Below are 13,915 nucleotides of genomic sequence, written 5' to 3' on the forward strand. Positions count from 1 at the left end.
TTGTGCCTGATCCAACTCATGATATTTTCAACTGCTTCATATCCTTCTGAAAGTTGTACGATGAATAGGGTTAACATAAGAATAGATACCTTTGAATTGTGGTGCTGGTAAAAGTACTGCCTACCTCATGGACAGACAAAAGAAACCTCCAAATACGTTTTGTAAGAAGTAGGACCATGATGCTCCTTAGAAGTAAGGATAGTGAAACTTAAAATCACATAAACTTTTTTATAAAATACATGCTGGTTTATTTCCAAAGTTTGTATACATTGTTTGTCACACCAGATCTTTCCCATTTCCTTAACCCCTCCCTCCACCCATCAGATAGTGCAACCATATGATTAACACACTCTCCCCAGTCCATCCACCCCCTTCTTCCCCCGCCCTTGGATTGTCATACTTATTCTACAATAATGGTTTTATACAGTATTTGTCCTTACAGGACCAAGTTAGTTCACTTAGCATAATACTCTCTAGTCTCTCCAAAGTGAGGCAGTATTTTACAAAATCATTGTTCCTGTGTGCTGCATAATATTCCATCTTGTGAATGTACCATAATTTCTCAATCCATTCAATTATGGCTACACATTTGGTCATCACATAAACTTTGAACATGTTGTTAGGAAGGCCCAAAGCTTAGCAAAAGACATCACAATAAGAAATAAGGAGGATCAGGGGAAAAGAAGAAGAACCTCAACAAGACAGATTGACACAGTGACTGTAACAACTGGTTTAAGACTGTTAGACATTGTGAAGATGGCCACATTTAAAATCTGTTGTTCAAAGGGTCATTATGAGTATTAATCAAGTACAGCACCTAAAAATAACGACAATATTCCAGATGGTCCTGAACTGAACTATATATAATAATATGCCAGATGAGACCAGGTTACGCTTTGATATTGAACAACCTCCAAATTTCAGTAGCTTTCAAAGCGATTAACTTTTTCATTTGGCATCTGCAGTTCACTTTCAAACCCAGGCTGATGGAGCAACAACCAATATGAGCTCTGTTTTTTGTTATGGTGGAGAAAAGATTAGTGACTTGCGCTCTGACTCCTAAAACTTCTGTCTCTATATAAAAACATTGTTCTTTCCATGTATCATTGATCAGAGGGAATGATATCACTTTCCTTAACAAGTTGGTGAACAATATCTTTGTCTATTGTGATTTTAAGGAAAGTTTACAGAATAGTTGGATTTTCATTCACTCATTGTTGCACATTAAAAGGAATATATGAGTAGACATTATTAGTATGACAATGATTAGTCCAGAGTATAAAGTGCATAGCAAAGTGAATTGAGGGTGGGGCTCATAGGGGAGGAAAGGTGGAAATTGTGCAACAATGAATGAATTAACCATTTTTTAAATTTTTATTATTTTTGTGTGTATACCGTCAAATCAGATCTGACTGGTACAGGAGGAGACTGCCCCTCCTTTCTCGGCAGAGCATCTGGTGGATTTGAACCATGCGCCTCTGGGATTGTAGTTGCAGCTCCTTGCCACTAGGCCACCAGAGCTCCCCTGAATTAATCTTCTTAAAAAGTGAACTGGGGGCAAATACTATCTTGTCATGTGCATTGGAGAACCAGAAATATTTATTAAGTAGCACTTATAATAGCCACAAAAGATTTTTTTTTCGTAAGCAAACAAAGCAAAACAAAGCCTTTCTTGAAGTATCTTATATTTGTTTTAAAATTGTAAATACATATAAATGATTTAATATCTAAAAAAATAGAAAAGGTTTTAAAAAAGGAAGTTGTATCTATTAGGTTAAAGTTTTGCTCCCTTCCACCTCATCTCAGTTGCTTGGATCCCTTCTCTGGAAAGATAACTTTGGTTATTAATTCTTGTGATTCTATCCATTTTACGAACTTAGGAGCATGAATGTTGGGTTGTTCTTATGTAACACTGAGTGGGAACTGACTCTCAATTGTGTTGGTACTGAGCCTCAAATGAGTTGGACCCCACCCATAGCTTACCTTCCAGTGGGTTTTCAGAGGCAGTACATTGCACTGAATAGATTGCTCATTTTCCTGCAGAGCAGCTGGTGGATTCAAAGTGTGCTTTTGGGATTGCAGCACAGTATTTTTCCACTAGGCTATTGTTATTGTTGTTATGTGCTGTTGAGTTTTTTGCGACTCATAGCGACCCTATGTACCACAGCCCTAAAACCTGCTCTGCCCTGTGCCAATTTCACTGTCTCTGACACACCTACCCCTATTACTCCAGTCACTGAATCAATCCACCTCATAGAGGGCTTTCCTCTGCTGCGCTGTCCCTCTGCCCTCCCATGCATGACGTACTTCTCCAAGGACTGGTCCCTCCTTGCAACATGTCCAGAGTACGTCAGACAAAGCTTCAGAATCTTTGTCTCCAAGGAATAGCTTGGTTTAACCCTCTTCAGGATGAATCTGTTCATTTTCGTAGCAGTCCATGGTATATTCAATACTCTTCTCTAGCACCACAGCTCAAAGGTATCAATTCTTCTATCCTCTTGTTGAGCTCTCTGATGCATAGCAAGTGATTGCAAAGACTATGGCCTGTGTCAGGCACACCGTAGTCTCTAGAGTGACACTATTGCTCTCCAGTATTCTGAAGAGATCTCTAACAGCAGACTTTCTCATCGTAATACATCTTTTAATTTCCTGGATGATGGTGCCAAGAGTGTTAACTGTGGAGCCTAGCAAACCAAAGCTCAACAACATCAATCTCTTCACCATCCATCCTAATCTTGCCAATTGGCCCAGTGGTGAGAATCTTTGTCTTTTTTATATTGAGCCTCAATCCATATTGAAGGTTGCAGTCCTTGACCTTCTGCAGCAAGCGTTTCAGGTTCTCCTCAGTTTCAGTAAGGAGGTTTGTGTTTTCCACCAATCCTGATGCCACACTTCTCATACAGCCCTGCCTCCTGGATAATTTGTTCTGAATATAGGTTGAAAAGTTATGGAGATAGAACACATCCCTGGTGTACACTCTTCCCAATTTCAAACCATACAGCGTTTCCTTGCTCTGTTCTGATGACTGCCTTCTAGTCCAAGCATAGGTTTTGCATTAGCACGATCAAGTATTCTGAAATTCCCATTCTTCTCAGAGTCAGCCACAGTTTGTTATGACCCACACATTCAAACACCTCTGCATAATCAATGAAACACAGATAGACATTACTCTGGTATACCCTGCTTTCAGCTAAGATCCATCTAACATCAGCTACAATATCCCTACTACCACAACCCCTTCTAAACCCAGTCTGGACTTCTGGCAGTTCTCTGTTGATGAAAAGGTGAGAAAAAATGGAGTTGCTTTCATAATAAAACAGTTATTTCTAGATCCTTTTTGAAATACAATATTGTGAATGACAGGATAATATCCATCTGCATACAAGAAGCCCAGTGAATACAACTATCATTCAGATATATGCACCAACAACCAGAGCCAAAGAAGAGGAATTAGAAGATTTCCACCAGCTTTTACAGTCAAAGATTGCTCAAACATGCAATCAAGATGGATTAATAATGGGTGACAGGAATGCAAAAGTTGGGAACAGAGAAGAAGAATTAGTAGTTGGAAAACATGGACTTGGTGACAGAAATGAAGCTGAGATAGAATGATTGAATTTTGCATAATCAATGACTTATTCATTTTAAATACGTTTTATAAGAAACATACATGCAGGTTATACATATGGATTTCACCTGAGGATATGCATAGGAATCAGATTGATTACATCTGTGGAAAGAACCACTGGAGAACTTCAGTATCAGCTGTGAAAACTAGACCAGGTGCTGATTGTGGAACAGACCACCAACTACTCCTATGCAAGTTCAAGCTGAAGCTAAGGAAAATGAAATCAAATCCATGGGAACCAAAATATGACCTTAAGTCTATCCCAACTGAATTTCAGAACCATCTCAGGAACCGTTTTGAGGCCTTGAACACCAATTAGCAAAGACCGTCTGAGTTGTGGGAGGATATCAAGAGTATCATCCAGGAAGAGTGCAAAAGGTCAATACAAAGACAGAGGAGGAAGAAAAGATCAAAATGGATGTCAGAAGAGACTCCAAATATTGTTGCAAAGCCAAAGCAGAGGGAAGAAATCAAGATATTAAAGAGCTGAACAGAAGATTTCAAAAGGCAGGGCGGGAAGACAAAATAAAATATTACAATGAAATGTGCAAGGAGCTGGAGTCAGAAAATCAAAAGGGCTGACCTCGCTCAACATTTCTTAAGCTCAAGGAACTGAAGAACAAATTCAAACCTTGAGTTGCTATATTTAAGGATGCTTTAGGCAGAATATTAAATGATCCAGGGAGTATTTAAGAGAATATGAAAAGAAAAAAAATAAAAAAAATAAAAACAAGAAAAAAACCAAAAATTAAATAAATTCATTAAAAAATAACATAGAAAGAGTATACAGTCACTGTATCAAAAGAAATTGGCAGACACAGAAAAATTTCATGAAAGAACATTTGAGCAAGTTCCTATGGTGATGAAGGTAGAAGTTCAAGCTGCTTTGAAGGAAATAGCAAAAAATAAGCTCCCAGGAATAGACGGTATACCAATTGGCATATTTCAATTAAAAGATGCTGCCCTAGATGTGCTTACTAAATTCTATCAAGAAATCTGGAAGACAACCACTTGCCCAACTGACAGGAAGAGATCAATATTTGTTCCCATTCCAAAGAAAGGTGACCCAACAGAGTGTGGAAATTATTGAACAATCTCATTAATATTACATGCAAGCAAGATTCTGCTAAAGATTATCCAAAAATGACTGGAACTTGGCTGCTTGAGGTCTTTTTTTACCCAGTGAGGAGTACATATTACATGCAATCCATCTTTCCCTTTTATTCCTTTATTTTGTCTTGAAGACTTCCATAGAATATTTAATATTAAAATTTACTAAACAACTATATAATTAATAAGTGTATGAATCCATAGTTTGAGTATTTATTTAAAACCATTTGTTTATTTTCAATATTTTGCTTTCAAAATAATTCTGTAGTTCCTGATCTTTTGTATATGTCATTTCATATGTGTGAGGGTACCTATTGAAAACTTCTCTCCTGGCTCCTTTTTCCTTCCTGACCTCCAAGCTCCTTTCTAGGTGACCTGGGTAAGTTCAACCTCCTAAAGTTCCCTCCTTCCCCAAAGACACGTGGTTCAAATTTACCACCTTCTCTGTTGAAAAAGGATGGGCAATCTCCTCCCATTCGATGTACTGTCTTTGAAAACCCCTACAGTATCAGCTATGGTTCGATTCCAGTATGGTTCACAACAAGAAGAACAACAAACAATGTGGTTCCTCATTATATTATTCTAATCCTTCCTTTCCTCACTCACTCCACCCTTCTTTCTGTCCCCTTTTCTACTGAGAAGTATTGAGTTCACGGGATTTTTTTTTCTTTTTTTGGCATGTTTGGAACTATTATAGTAAAAACAGTAAATGGAAGCCTTAATGTGGGCCCAGGGAGCTCTGATGGCCTAGTGGTGAGAAGCAACACTGCAATCTCAAAAGCACTCAGTTCAAATTCACCAGCTGCTCTGTGGGAGAAGGATGGATGACATTGCCTCTGAAAGCCAACCCACTGGAGGGTCAGCTAAGAGTAGGTTCAACACCACAGTGTACTGTACTCTTGCAGATAAGGGAAATGGAATCCTTGGGTTCTACTATTCTCTCAATATTTTGTAATCTCTGCATAGCTGTTATTTCTTTAATGTTCTCTGCTTCCAGGAATAGTGTCGCCTTACCTTTTAATCTGAGAAACTTCAGTCATCTCAGTTTCTTTAGTTTGTTCAAAGACCACAATCTTTTAGTTGCCTTATCTGATTAATAAAAAATATGTTGTGCCCGAGTTGTTGTGGTGGTGTTGGTGGTGTAGCATGAAGTGGGAATCGACTCATGACTAACCTTTCAGCTAGTTTTCAGAGGCAATAAATCACACTGTGACACTGATATGTCAAACTAAATAATAGTTACCCATGTTGGACAGTGTTTGGTGGAGCTCCCCAAATAAAATAAGTTTGGAAGCAGGAGTGGCATCCACTTCTGAAATAGCTTGCCTTTGGAAACCCTATGAACATGAAGAAAAGAAGAAAGTTATACAAATGCTCAGATCTTTCATTCATAGGGTTGCTATTAGTCACCTATGTCTCGACAGCACTTAACAACAACAACAAATCCCATGGGAGGAGATTGCCCATTCAAACCCCATGCTTTTAGTATTGCAGCACAGCTTCATACCATCAGGCCACCAGAGCCTTCTATTTCTAGAGAAGGGAATGAAAGGGCCACTGTAAGTGTTCCCTTTGTCTACAGAGGGTCAATAAAAGGCTACTGCAGGAGATGGGCAGAATGGCAGGAGGAGAAACACAAACAAGTTATAACTTGGTCCTTGTAATTTCTAACAGTAAGCATGTACTCACATGTTTCTAGTTGTCATTAACCTTCACCTTCTGCTTCACCTGTAAGTAACCAACCATCTCTTAGTGTTGGATAAGATTAACTTCTGACACAAATTTGGCATGTCTTTGCCTCCATGTTGGCATGACTAATTTCTTAGAGCAAACTGTCAGATTAAAATCTGTTCAAGATCAGGGACAGGGACAGTATATGAGTCAAGAGATTTTCCCAGATGCAGGTGCTGACAAAGAGTTACAGTACAGTGGGGGAAAACACATGTTCAAAAGGCGTAGAAAACATGGTCTAGTCAAGCAGATAGGGTTTAAGGATGAGTCAGTGGAGATTCCACTGAGTTGTAGGAACACAAAGATTTTCTTCTTGTGGTAAACCATAATGGGAATTCCAGGGAGGGAGACAGACAGTTACCACTTTGGGGGATTGTTTTGTTAGTTCACAAAGGCTGTTGAGTCAACTCTGTCTCATAGAGATCCTATGTAAACACACTGAACCCTTGCCTGTTTCTGCACCATCATCACACTCTCCGCTGGGCTTTTGGAGTAGCAGTCACCATATCAACCCATCTAATTGAACATGCCTTTTGCAGACCCCAGTAATTATCAGAATCCCAATCTCTAATTCAAGAATAAAGCCCCACAAGGCAAAGCAAATAAAAAGTGAGCTAGCTCAAATCTGAGAAGGCGACATTGTGGCTTATCTGGTACCAATAAAAATCCCTGAACAAGGAGTAGAACAGAAGAAGTTATCAGCCTGTAGTCAAAGAACATTAAACAGACTTGAAGAGAGTAGTAAGATCAAGAGGGTAATACCAGTACATCTTTTTGCAATTATGTAAATTGATAAAGATTCTCAGAAAGAAGTGCAATAAATATTTCAATATTTTTTAACACTGGTTAGTCTTAGTTCAGGGAATTGGGACTATGCCTGTAACAACAGAAAAAGATCAAGGAGAGGCTCTAACTTTGGGGAGATAAATGGATGTTGAAGTTGTAAACAGGCTGAGATCATCAGTATTAAAGTGTCATTCTCTGTACCTTAGTCACCTTTCTTATCCAGGTGCCAGAAGGATTTGAAATTATTATAAAAGTGTGCGTGATAAAATGTTTAATGAACATGAGTTAGTTCTTTTCTTGGTATTAACAAATAAGAAGACAAAGATTCTCACTGTTGTATCAACTGGGAGCATCAGGATGGATGGTGAAGAGATTGAGATTGTTCACAACTTTAGTTTGCTTGGCCCCACAGGCAACACTCTTGGCACCAGCAGCCAGGAAATTAAAAGATGTATTGCAATGGGAAAGTCTGCTCGTAGGGATCTCTCCAAAGTCCTGAAGAGCAATGGTGTAACTCTGGAGACTAAGGTTCACCTAATACAGGCCACGGCCTATGAAATCTTTTGTTATGAGTCAGAGAATTGGACAATGACTAGGGAAGATAGAAAGATAATTGATGCCTTTGAGTTGTGGTGCTGGAGAAGAGTATTGAATGCACCATGGACTGCAAAGCAAATAAACAGGTTCTTCCTGAAGAGAGTTAAACTGGGCTGGTCCTTGGAGCCAAGGATTCTGAGGCTTCATCTGACAAACTTTAGACTTGTTTCAATGAGGGACCAGTCCTTGGAGAGGGACAACATGCTTGGGAGGGTGGAAGGACAGCGCAGCAGGGGAAGACTCTCTATGAGGTAGATTGATTCAGTGACTGGGGTAATCGGGGTGGGTATGTCGGAGACAGTGAGATTGGCACAGGACAGAGCAGGGTTTATGGCTGTTGTACATAGGGTCGCTATGAGTCGCAAGCAACTCGACGGCACATAACAGCAAACAACAACAACATATTACCTTTGCTGGATATGCTTATAAGAGAGAAATAACAGAGTAACATATACAGAGAAATAGAAACAACAAAGGTTTGAGAAAGGTGACAATGGCAAGATCAGTTCTGAGAAGGAATATGTGTGTGAACCATGTTTGGAATATGCAAGATGATCTAGCAATGAACTCCTAATAATGGGAGGTCCATGAACTGATGGAGGCAGAAGAAAGAATAAAGTAAAGAAGAAAATAATTAAAATAATATGGACCCATGTTAGGAAGTTGAACAGGGCCTGGTCACCTAGGAACCAGCTAAGGAATCAGTGACACAATAGCCTTGACAGTAGCTCCATCCTGAATTCTGAAGTGAAATGGAAAACTCAAGAGAGTCTACATATTATAGTCACCAAAATTAGAGTGAATACCGCTCTCTCTCTTCCACTCAATCATTAAGTAATTTACTCATTTGACAGATATTCACTGAAAATTTACACTTTAGTATGGTGCTAGAGCTTTACAAACATTACCCCATTCTCTGAAAGGCTATATTCTTCAGAGAAAGATAGACAAATGAGTTGTTGTTGTTGTTGTTGTTAGGAATCATTAAGTTGAGTATAACCCATAACAACCCTATGAACAACAGATTTTAACCTTGTCCTATCCTGTGCCATTCCCACACTTCCTGACACACTATAGCCCATTGGGGCAGTCACTGTGTTGGTCTATCTGATTGAGAGTCTTCCCCTCTTTCACCTACCCTCTACCTTTCCAAGCATTATTTCCTTCTCCAAGGAATAACTCCTCCTAGTAACATGTTAGAAGTATGTGAGGCAAAGCTTTATCGTCTTTGCCTCCGAAGAGCTGCACTCTCTCCAAGACGTATTTGTTTGTTCTTTTGGCCATCCATGGGATGTTCAGTAGTCTTTCACAACTTTGCAACTCAAAGGGATAAATTCTTCTTCTGTCATCCTTAATAAATTGCCCAGTTCTCAGATGTATAGCAAATGATTGGAAAGATTATGGTCTGAATCAGATGTACCTTAGTCCTCAAACAGACTCCTCAATAATTTGAAAAGGTCTCTTAACTACCAACTTTCCCAGTACAATGTTTCTCCTGATTTCCTAACTTCTGGTACCAAGGATGCTGATTATGGATCCAAGTAAGATGAAATTATTGACAGTTTCAGTCTTTCCCATCTGTCATAATAATATTGTGTATAGATTCAGTGGAAAAAAATTTTGTTTTCTTGCTGTTAAGATGAAATTCATATTGAAGGCTGTATTCTTTGATCGTCTGAAACAAGTGCCTCAAGTTCTCATTTTCAGCAATCAAGGTTCTTTCAGCTGCAAAATGCAGGTTATTAATGAGTCTGCCTCCCATCTTGATACCACATTCTTCTTCAGAGAGTTCATCTTCTCGAACACTTTGCTCAGCATACAGATTGTTTGGAGAGAGAATACAATACTGTTGCACTCCTTTCTCAATTTTAAACCATGTAGTGTTCAGATGAGTAGTGGACATTATTTTACACTATATATTATTTGACACTCTGGTGGCCTAGTGGCAAGAAGCTGCACTACAATCCCCGAAAGAATACAGTTCAAATCCACCAGCTGCTCTGTGAGAGAAGGATGGGATATTTCTTTCCATGTGATTAAATGCCTCTGAAAATCCACCAGAGGGTCAACTATGGGTAGGTTCTGACTTGATGGAACACAACAACCACAACAACTACATCCATAATAAGCAAAGCGCACAGGGTTGTGTGACCCCCAGAAGAAGCTCACTCCTTCATACTGAGGGTCAGAGGAGGCTTCCAAGGGAATACTATGCAACCTAACTAAACAATAAAGAAGTCATGAAACACTGTAAATAAAACATGGATGAATCTAGAGGAAACAATGCTAAGTGACATAAATCAGTCACAGAATGACAGTTATCTATGTACAATGTCACTATTCTAAAAAGCTAAGGGAAGATTTACACACAGATAGAATTATTCTTGTATGGTTACCAGAGATCGGAGATAGAAAAGAAGGGAGAGGGGAGTAAAAAAATGAATAAGCAGTTAAGTTGGGTGAGGGAAATAAAAAAGTGTAGTATATAATAAGGGGTTTATCAGATGTTGTAATTAATCATAAAACAATATATATGATTGAATGAAAAATAAGTATAATTTGTAAGCATGCACTTGAAAAGAGGGAAAAAATAAAATTTCAAAATGTAAAAAAAAATTAAAAGATGCCAAAACCAAATTTACACACAATAAAGAATTTTGATCTCCAAATATTTATATGTCGTTGTCTTTTTATAGACATAATGGTCAGTATTTGTCCTCTTGTGAATGATTTATTTCATTCACTATAATATCTTGAAATTCTATTCATACTGTAGCATGTCTCAAGATTTCATTTTTCTTACTGGGTCTATAGTATGTCGCATTATGTATGTACCATAATCTGCTTATCTTTATTATCTGTTGATGAGCATTTAGTTCATTTCCACTTTTTGATCTTGTGACTAAAGCTTCAGCAAACACTGGTATTCAGATATTTTTTAAAGTATTTTCTTTTAAATAATGTACTTACATATATATATATAAATATATGGAATTGCTTCTTGGTATGTAGCTTAGTTTTCCATTTTTTGAGGAACTTCCATACTGGTTTTTACAACAGTACTATATTGCATAACTGCCAGCAATGAACAAGGGTGATTGTTTCCCCATAGTCTCATCAACATTTGTCAAATTCTGGGTTTTCTGTTTGTTTTTATTTTATTCTTAGACATCCTAATGGAAATGAAATGGTGTCATATTGTGGGTGTTATTTCTTTTTCTCTGATGGTTAGTGAATCTAAGCATATTTTCAAGTTATCTGATGACCATTTGAATTTTAATCCAATTTTTAAGAAAGATGTAAATTAAAAATTGTGTAATCGCTCAGTTAACAGCACATCAAAGTACTTTCTACTATATGAATATTGATTTTTTTTTACCAACTTCAGAGCTTTAGCTGAATCTTCAGTAGGTTTTCAGAGGCAGGGAAGGAGATTGTTCATCATTCTCCATGGAGCAGCTGCTTACCTGTGGATTTGATCTGTTTACCTACAGTGGTCAAACATTGCACTTCAATCCCAAAGGCACAATTTGAATCTACCAGCTACTCTGAGGGAGAAAGATGGACAGTCTCATCCAGTGCAATTTACTGCCTCTGAAAACTATGGACAGTCACCTATGGGTTGGTTCTGAGACCAACCAATGGTGCACAACAATAAGAACAAGTGGCCAAAGCTCCTCTTAAATTCTGTAACAACTTGTGGCAACTTGAAAGTATGCAGAGAACTATACGCCACGGAGCTTTCAAGGCTGTAACTTTTGGAAGTAAATCAACCAGGTCTCTGGATAGCTGGTTTTGAGAAGCCAAACTTTTAGCTAATAGTTGAATAATTAACTGTGTGTTCCACCCCGGGATTCCTAAATTTAGAGAAGACATTTTACTATGTGAGCAGAGGCTGGACCATTTCCACATTTGATTATGGAAGATTGACCCTTGTTAGTTCTTTCTGATAGCAAATCACTCTCAAATTTCATGCCTTCAAAGAATAATCCTTCATGAGTTGTAGTTTTGTTAAAATCTGTCATGTCACATAATTATTGGGATTGGAATCATTAATGGTTTCTTCAGGTTGGGCAATGAGTAAAAATAGCTCAAACAGCATGATCTAATCTAGTCTCTACCTTCTCTTCATGGCTCTTCTAGGGAAGTTTCCTCTTAGCATGTGAACTCAGGGAAGCCAGCACTGTTACATCTTGGCTCAGGGCTCTAAGACAAATGTTCTAAGATAGAAAGACTTAAGGCAATTAAGGCACTGCCTCATTTTTGCTTAATTTTAATGGTCAGAGCAGTCACAGAGTTCATCAAGACACAATAGAAAAAGAACATAGGTTGAATGAACCTGCCAAAGGCAGAGAATGGGAAGTAGGAAGCAATGGTCAAAAACCCCCAAAACTTGAGGCCATTTTTTATCTGCCACGGACACCCCCAAGGATTGATAACTAATTATCATTAGCAAATTCTGACTCATATGACTACCACACATCTGTTAAAACAGAGCTATGCTATATAAAATTTTTTTGTTATTCTTTTCACAAGATTACAGTGTTATTATTTTTTTTGTTTTAGAATATTAAAATTACACTTCCATTTGCTAATTCTGACACATATTGTTTTATAATATTATAAATACAATTACATTCTCTCCTTCATACACATTTTATAACATCAATTAGAACTTATTAATATATATTGCCTTTGCTGTCATTCAATTATCTATTTACTAATTTATAAGCCTCATCTTTCATTCTAATCACTGTTATCTGTCCAAGATTAATTCTATCTGCAATTAAACCTTTCCTTAGCTATTGATAATTGTGATTTTATAATACAGTAGTCCTTTTGTAACTGGCTCTTTCACTTAGCATACTGTCCTCCAGATAAATCTATAAGATTAAGAAAGTAGTACATCATGGTTGTATTCTTTCTCCATACCGACTCAATCTGTACATTGGCCAAAGTATTCAAGAAACTGGACCCTATGAATCTTGGCATCAAGTTTAAAGGAACACTCATGAATTATCTGTGTTATGCATATAAACTAATCTTATTTGCTTAAAGTGAGGAGGACTTGAAGCATTTGCTGCAGAAGATCAAAGAATATACAGCCTTCAATATGAATTGCACCTCAATATCAAGAAAAGAAAACTTCTTACTGGTGGACCTACAGGCAACATCATGATAGATGGAGAAAAGATTGAAATTGTCAATGATTTCATCTTACTTGGATTCACAATCAACACTAATGATACTCAGGAAATCATGACACATTGTACTGGGAAAGTCTGTTTGAAGACTAATATCTATCTGATTCAGGGTATAGTCTTTCTGATCACTTACTATACTTTTGAGGGCTCAACAATGAATAAGGATACAGAAGTAGAATTGATGAATTTGAGCTATGGTGTTGGAGAAGAGTACTGACCACCCCATGAACTTCCAAAAGAACAAAGGCAACCAGAATGTTCTGTGGAGGAAAGATAATAAAGCTTAATCTCATGTACTTTGAACATGTTGCTATGGAAGCTAGTCCTTGGAAAGGGATATCGTGATTGGAAAGTAGAGTGTCAGAGAAGGAGAAGATGACCTTCAACCAGATGGATTGATGCACTGACTGTGATGATGGACTCTAGAGTGTCAGGAAGTCTGAGGATGGCACAAGATAGGACAGGATTCAGATCTATTGTTCATAGGGTCACCGTGGGTCATAGTCAACAACACCTAACAACAGAAACATTGCTTTTTATCTTACTCAACTTTGCCGTTGTTCCGGGAGTGAAAAAATATTTTATTTTTGTTTTAATTTACATCTTTCTCATAGCAGATTTAAGTGTACTCTATCATACATAGGGTTTTCAAAGGCCTGTGCTATTTCAAAAGTGGTTGGCCAATCCTTCTTCCTAGTCTATCTTAATTTGGATGCTTAGTTTTAGAACAATATCTGTCAGACAAGCATTTTCATATCTTTTTGGGCATGTGGCCAGCAGTGACTGGCTCTTGGAGAAGGACATCATACTCAGAAGGGTCGAGGGACAGTCCAGAAGAGGAAGATCCCTGATGAGATGG

This window comes from Elephantulus edwardii, unplaced genomic scaffold (genome assembly GCF_000299155.1).
Source record: "Elephantulus edwardii isolate Elephantulus edwardi_28Jun2011 unplaced genomic scaffold, EleEdw1.0 scaffold00056, whole genome shotgun sequence".
NCBI classification, from domain to species: Eukaryota; Metazoa; Chordata; class Mammalia; order Macroscelidea; family Macroscelididae; genus Elephantulus; species Elephantulus edwardii.